Source organism: Sinocyclocheilus rhinocerous, unplaced genomic scaffold, assembly GCF_001515625.1.
Source record: "Sinocyclocheilus rhinocerous isolate Xijiao unplaced genomic scaffold, SAMN03320098_v1.1 scaffold114, whole genome shotgun sequence".
In the NCBI taxonomy this organism is placed as follows: domain Eukaryota; kingdom Metazoa; phylum Chordata; class Actinopteri; order Cypriniformes; family Cyprinidae; genus Sinocyclocheilus; species Sinocyclocheilus rhinocerous.
Window position 1 is genome coordinate 784,691 of NW_015646344.1, and position 7,451 is coordinate 792,141.

Consider the following 7,451-nt stretch of genomic DNA (forward strand, 5'->3'; position numbering starts at 1 on the left):
CTCATCACCAGGGGTCATGAAGCGCACTCCCAGTCTCCTAGTTTCCTCCTCATAACTGCCTCGTCTCCACATGCTGGTGCTGGGGGACGGGCTGTTAGCGTGCCTCATAGGACTATGAGTCGAGTTGTGGTCCTTACGACTATTAAACTCCATAAATGGTTTTCTTTCAGAAGAGCGGCCTCTCTGCATCTCATATGCCTGCATACGGCAAGCACGCCCCTGACAGCAGCACTGTCCTGACTCACGTGATGGGGAGCGCGCTCTACTCCACTCATCTCTGCCGCTCCAACTCACTCTCTCTTTCAGTCTGTCATTCTCGTCTTCCAAACGGTTAAGGGCGACTTTCATGTCTCTCACCTCATTAGTTAACCTATCAATTGCTTTGTACAGTCCACCAATGTCCGACACAGAGTTCACACTGGCCCCAGCCCCGTCGGCCGTCAAATAATGGCCGACATTAGCAGTCACATATCCCACATCCATCGCATTTCTCTCGTTCTAGCACCGACCTGCGATTATAACGGCTTCCTCCATGTCTGTCGCTCCATGTTCCTAACATTTCGTCCTCAGCACTGGGTCCAGACCCGCCACGAAACGGCGAAACTTTTCCTCCCTCTGTGCTCTGTCGCTGTACTCTGGGAAAGTCTCATCCACTAGCCGGCTTATTTCTGCTGCATACACCTCTAGACTCTCCCGTACTGAACTTTATTTGATTGTGTTAAAAGTGGAACTATTGCAAGTATACTTTAGGTACACTTTAAATATCTTGCATTTAAATATTATTCAAAGATCATACAATCCTCATCAATAGTGACATTAAAACACGTTTTAGGCTTAATATTGAGAAATGTGCATTGTGCACAAGTAGTACTCCAAAGTTTAATTATAATTTTTATATTTATATAAGCATAGAGTGATATGTCAGTAAATAGACAATAAATAAAGCAAATAAAATGTTACTAGATTTGAACTAGTATAAAATAAATGTATTTTCAATACAGTATATTACTATTTTTTTTGACTCATTCATCATCCAGCTCTGTGTCACAAAATAAGCGTAATAATACATCTTCAGTAGTTAAAAACTGCTGTCTTCTCATGGTTGACCTACCAGGCTTACTTGTTGTGTCAGTCGTTTTGACACGTGCTGTCCACAGGCTTTAACCACAATACATTTCCCAATGCCAAAGGGGCGTAAGTGCAGTTGTGCAGCAACTTGCTTAGTATTTTCAGTGTTAAGTCTTTTGGTTTCAAATGAATAAATGGCAGTAAAAAGAGCTCATCAAGAGCTTTCATTTGATATATATATATATATATATATATGGCACATAATCTCCATTTCCCCCAAAATGTAAATTACGCCCTTCTGGTTCTCACCCCTCGAAATGCTAAAGCAACTGCGATTGCATTTGAGTTTTGGCAGGTTACATGCTCGCGCATGCCATTTTTTCACATAGAGAGTGAAAAAGCAGATGTGGTAATTAATATTGCTATTTAAATATGACAGGCTCATAACACATAAGACTTATAAAAATAGTTGCAAATGGACTTTGCTTTTCTGAAATTTGGCAGTCACTGTGCGTTCGCGAAAGTGAAAACGCAAACGGTAATGCAAGAATTAGCACCTTGAGTGTAAGAAAGGCACATTACAAATAAAATGTATTATTATTATTATTAAGAATTGCGTTTGGATTATGTCACAATTAATGCGTCCACATATGGAAAACGCAATTGAAAATACAATTTGCAATTCCTTTTGAAAATTGTCCGGTATATCCTTCCATAATCAGTAGTATGACATATTTCAGATGCATCCGAAATTACAAAAACATATACATATATTTAATCATTTGATAAAAATGATTGCTGGTAGGGACATGTCCTTATAAAGACCATATCTAGCTCTACGCCCCTGCTTCACACACTCTTGTCTTCTGGAGGATGGTTCCACAGCACCATCAGGATGAAGAATAACTTTATTCCTACCAAATCTGGATGCACATGGTCTTTAATGGCATTTATAATTTGCACAGCGACTCATCTGTGTCTGTATTTGGTAACTTGTGCCCATTCGCTCTCTGTAAGGAAGTGTTTCACAGCAGCACTTCCACCCACCACACTGCGCTCTGTTTCTTCATGTGACTGTTTTCATTTTAACACCTTAATTTTCTTTTCTCATATCCAGTTATTTACCTTTCACCACATCACTTCAACAGCTGCATGTCTTTTTGCAAGTGTTGCATGTTTTTTGCCATTTTGGTGAAATAATACTGAATGACAAGTCAACATTAAACCGTATGTTTGTTTATTTATTTATTATTGGGACACTTTTTGCCACTGAGATGTCCCAATTAACCTGATTTTACACTGCAATACTGGTTGCAACATAAAAATGCTCTATTACAACTGGCCACATTCTCTAAAGATAAGGCTTGAGGTTTCCTGAGCCAAACTGCCTTTTCTCACAGATGAAACCCTGATATTAGCTAAACATGCGAGATCATTTCCCTCAAAAAATAAAGTACAAATACAGTAAAATAAAATAGCTTTGCATATGCATTGCATTAAATATATTTAGTTTTGCATTTATTAAACATTAACATATTTCATTTACTATGTCATATATGGAAGCAAGAGCATTTTTCTAGATGCACATTCATTTCCCATTCATACATAAGCGTCTTACAACCTGTCGGTTAAAACCTCTTTTGACTTTAACTGCTGTATTTCTCGAGTCACTCACCTTGGAGAAGGAAAACCAAAAAAACTCCTAAAATGGAGCAGCGGGACTCTTGAAAGATGTTCATGTCCAGACGTTTAGACGACAGACTGAGGCATCCGTGACGGCAGATCCAGTGAAACAGAAGAGACAAAAACGGACTTCCTCACACCGACTGCTCTGCATCTCTCAGTTTGTGGGTATCTGCACAAATAACAACACACAAAGAGCTTTGGTGACGAGACCTTTAAGAAGCGCCTTCTGAAAGTTGTGCTTGAGGTTTAGGGGCTTTCTGGTCTAAATTTGTTTGCACCTCCCACTAGGGTCTAGTGTAAGAGTGCAAGTGTTGAGTCCACCAACATGTGGGAAGTGAAGGTTAAGCATTTAGATGTGTGTTACTGTAAATGACCCAAAGTACTGGCAGCTCATCAGGGAGTCCAAGTGAAGTGAAATTCTAGATGGAATAAGGAAGTTTTACTTAGAAAAGAGACTCTCTTTGTCCTGATCTGTCAGAGTCCCTGTTCCTGTTTGAGTTAAACAGCAAGCTTCATTCGCTGATGGTGCTGTGAAAGAATAACATTAGTTTGCATATGCACTGTAAAATCCAATAAAGATAACTAGTTACATCTAAGTAAGGTAAACTATTGGACTTTACAGTGTGGTGAGCAGGTGAACCACAATGCAACAGACTCATGTAACCACACATTAACAGCGAGCCAGAGCAAAGCAACTTTCTCATCATCTCACATCTCATCCAGACGAGAATGTGTAAAAAAAAAAGTACATTTATTCAATTCACATGTACAAAGACACACCCTCTGTTGCTTCCACATCAGAATCAGTCATTTTAGACTGTGCAGGACACTGCAATGCAACGACACTGCGTCCATCAGAGGAAGTGAAACTCAACAGACAGAGGTTTTAGTTCAAACAGAAAGTATTAGTCAGAAGGTCAGCAGAAAATTCCGGCCCCGTCAAGAAATCTAACTGCATACACTAAGCAGTGCAAAACAGGTTTATTCTAGTAACTGTCCAGCAGGCTTTTTTCATAAGTATTACATTTTACTAATTGAAATAATTAATTAATAATAGGTTCATTCTAAACTTTTATTCTAAACCTCTATTCACGTCTCACACTGTGTAAAATTTTGAAAGTGACATGTGGCCAAGTATGGTAACCCAGACTCAGATTTTGTGCTCACAGCAGTGACTAGTGAACACACACACGCACACAGACACAGACACACACACACACACACACAGGTTTGTTTTTGTGAAAAGTGGGGACATCCCATAGGCGTAATGGTTTTTATACTGTACAGACCGTATATTCTATTGCCCTACACCAACCCTACCCCTAAACCTACCCCTCACAGGAAACTTTGTGCGTGCTCAGATTTTCAATACACTCCATTCTGTGTGATTTATAAGCGTTTTGAAAAGTGAGGACATGGGGTAATGTCCTGAAAAGTCACCTTCTACTTGTAATACCTATGTCATACCTTTGTCATTATACAAATTTATGTCCTCATTTGTCACACACACACACACATACACACACACACCCAGCATCCAGGGGAGCAGTTGGGTGTTTGGTGTCTTGCTCAAGGACACTTCAGTGAACTGTTCATTCACATTTCCTGCCACTACTGAGACTCAAACCCGTGACCTTCGGGTTATAAGTCCAACTCTCTAACCATTAGGCCACGACTGCCCGTTTAACCGGGGTCAACAATTAAGGCGACTGTTTATGCAACACGCTATGTTTTCGTGACGGTCCAAAGCACTTAAATATAAGGCACGCGACTGGTCGTCGGTTGCTAAGCATCTAGCCATCATTGTAATGCAGCGAGACAAGGGCTGTGTCCGAAATCGCACCCTAGACAGCCATTTGTAGTGACGTCCGAAATTATAGTGGACGTTATTGAGTGCAATCGTTCAATCCCATAATGCACCGCAATCACGAATGTACAAGCGGTGTACACGCAACAGCTAGAGAATACCCACAATGCACTGTGAGGGTCGTGCTGAATGAATTCCCGTGGTTGCGTCTCAATCCGCTCCGACCTCGTGAATCACTATCGTGTACATGAATCCGGTCACTGGTAAGTACTCTGGCTCGCTGCACATTGGGACAGTGAGGAGTACGTACAACATTGCAAAACGTCACCGCTGGAACTAATCAACAACAGGCAGGACCGATTTCTTTTTGATATTATTTTTTAATCTCTTCTGTTACATGTCCTTACAACATTTCAGCTGAATATTAATTGTAAGTGTTAACTAGATGTGTTCACTTCCTGTCTAGCGATGTGTGATTATGCTGAAATGTGTGGTTGATGTTTAGCACTTTAGAAATGTGACGCACTTTCCAGTAAGGGAGCATAGTGAGCATCGATGCTCTAGTTGTTGCGGTGCATTGTGGGATTTTTCAGGGAGCGAACGTTCCAGTGCACTGGAAGGATTTCACGCTTGAGACAGTCCTTAAAATGGCCGACTCCCTGATCAGTGCCCTGACTACTGAGAGATGATTAAGACACACCCCTGTCTCACCAGAAGATAGTGTCTGCAGCTGAATCCTCCATCCATCCAACAAACAAACCGCTGATCCTATGTGAGTCAGATCAGTGGTGATATCCTACAGATATACATTTATTTTTAATTGATTATTAACCTGTTGAGCGGTACAGTCCCACATATGGGGGATTGTTTTCACGCTTTGGCTGACGCTGAGACGCCGCTGCAGTGTTTTTAACCACATAATGTTTATTTTAGGTTTCAGACATTTAAATGCACATACGTACTAGTAAATCAATACATTTAGAGTTCGTAAAACACACACGGATGTTAATGGAAGCAGCAATTACAATCCATTCAAATATAATTTGCTGACGTGTTTATTAATATCAGATACACAGTAAGTAACTATAAAGTTCACTCTATTCTTCTCCCAGTTCACCGGCCACTTATTTGCATGTATTTCGAGAGAAATTGATGAATTTACGTGTGGTAAATCCGACTGACAAAGGATTCTCTGAACTGCAGCGCGAACAAACATGGCGGCGCCCATCTCACGTTACAGATCACGATCAAGATCATTTGGAACGGTTTTTAAACGACAAAACACACTCATTTACCCATATCTGTGAATCGGAATATCAGATCAGTTGATGACATGGTAAGCAAGTTCATTAATATTTTGATTAAAAAAGGAAAAACGAAATAAAAGCAATCCATCTGTCAGACAGACAGCGTTATTGTGGCCGTAGTGTGTCACGTGACAAGCATGACGCGTCGCCATGGAAACAAGGGGAAACGTTCTAAAATAACGGTCGCCTAAAAAACCTCACTCTGGGGGGACCGCTAGAATATTTTAAACTCACCAGTGAAAGGGTTAAATAGTGTAATTGTTTTTTTTATGCTAGTTTCCATGACAGAGTTTAATGTAAATCTTCTCATTGCTACCTGAGCTGCCTGTCTGCTAAGTTTTCAAATGATTACCAAACAGTAAGCACAAACTGTGCAAAAGCAGCAGCCCTTCCGGTGCACTCAGTCTCCGAATTTGTTCACTCGTTTTCATTCACTCCCTACATTGGAGTAATATAGGGAATAGTGAATGAGGGGGCGATTTCGAACACAGCAGAGGTCAGATGTGGGGACATCAGGGTTGAAACATCCCACTTCAAACCTCAGTGAGTTCCAGTCAATCACATTCACCTTCACATGTTGACCACATGATGTTGCCATGACACAACCAGAGCTTTTCATGATTTTGTGGCAATAATGGTAAGAAATGCAAAACACAAAATGCTGCCATTCATTTTGAAAACAGCTGACAAAATTCAGAAATCAAGGCATCATTACATAAATATAATATGTCTAATGTCAAGTCTTGTTTTTAAGTTGATGCAAGTTAGCTCCATACTTTGCTCACAGGAAGTAGAATTGCCTCATCTTGGAAATGACATCAAATGAGTCATCTCGCTGAGGTGAGGTCAGGGTTAATCGATCTGCAAGTTCACAGGTGAAAATGTGATGTTTATCTGCTTACCCCCAGGGCATCCAAGATGTAGGTGACTTTGTTTCTTCAGTAGAACACATATGATGATTTTTAACTTTAACCGTTGCAGTCTGTCAGTCGTATAATGCATGGCAATGGTAACAAAATCTATGAGAGTAAAAAAAACATGCACAGACAAATCCAAATTAAACCCTGCGGCTCGTGACGACACATTGATGTCCTAAGACACGAAACGATCAGTTTGTGCCAGAAACCGAACAGTATTTATATCATATTTTACCTCTAATACACTACTATGTCCAACTGTCTTTGTGCGCGCGCACGGCATCCGGTGCGCTCTGGCGTAGTTTATGCAAGCGCTGGAAGTGATCTCTCATGCGTATACGTCACTCATTGTTTACACAGTGCACAAACATTGTAGGTACGACGGCTAATCAAAATGGTACTTACTTGCGCTTATCCGGATTGTTCAAACCGACTTAAAACTAAAAGATTACGTTCTCTCGCGCAAACTAATTCGGGAGTGGTGACTTTCCAGTCACGAGCTCTGGGGCTGGAGCCCTTCCCGGGCAGAACTGGGGATCAGGAGCCCTTCCCGGGCTTAACTGGGGATCAGTAATTTGGATTTGTCTGTGCATGTTTTTTTTACTCTCATAGATTTTGTTACCATTTCCATCCATTATAAGACTGATAGACTGCAACGGCTGGACT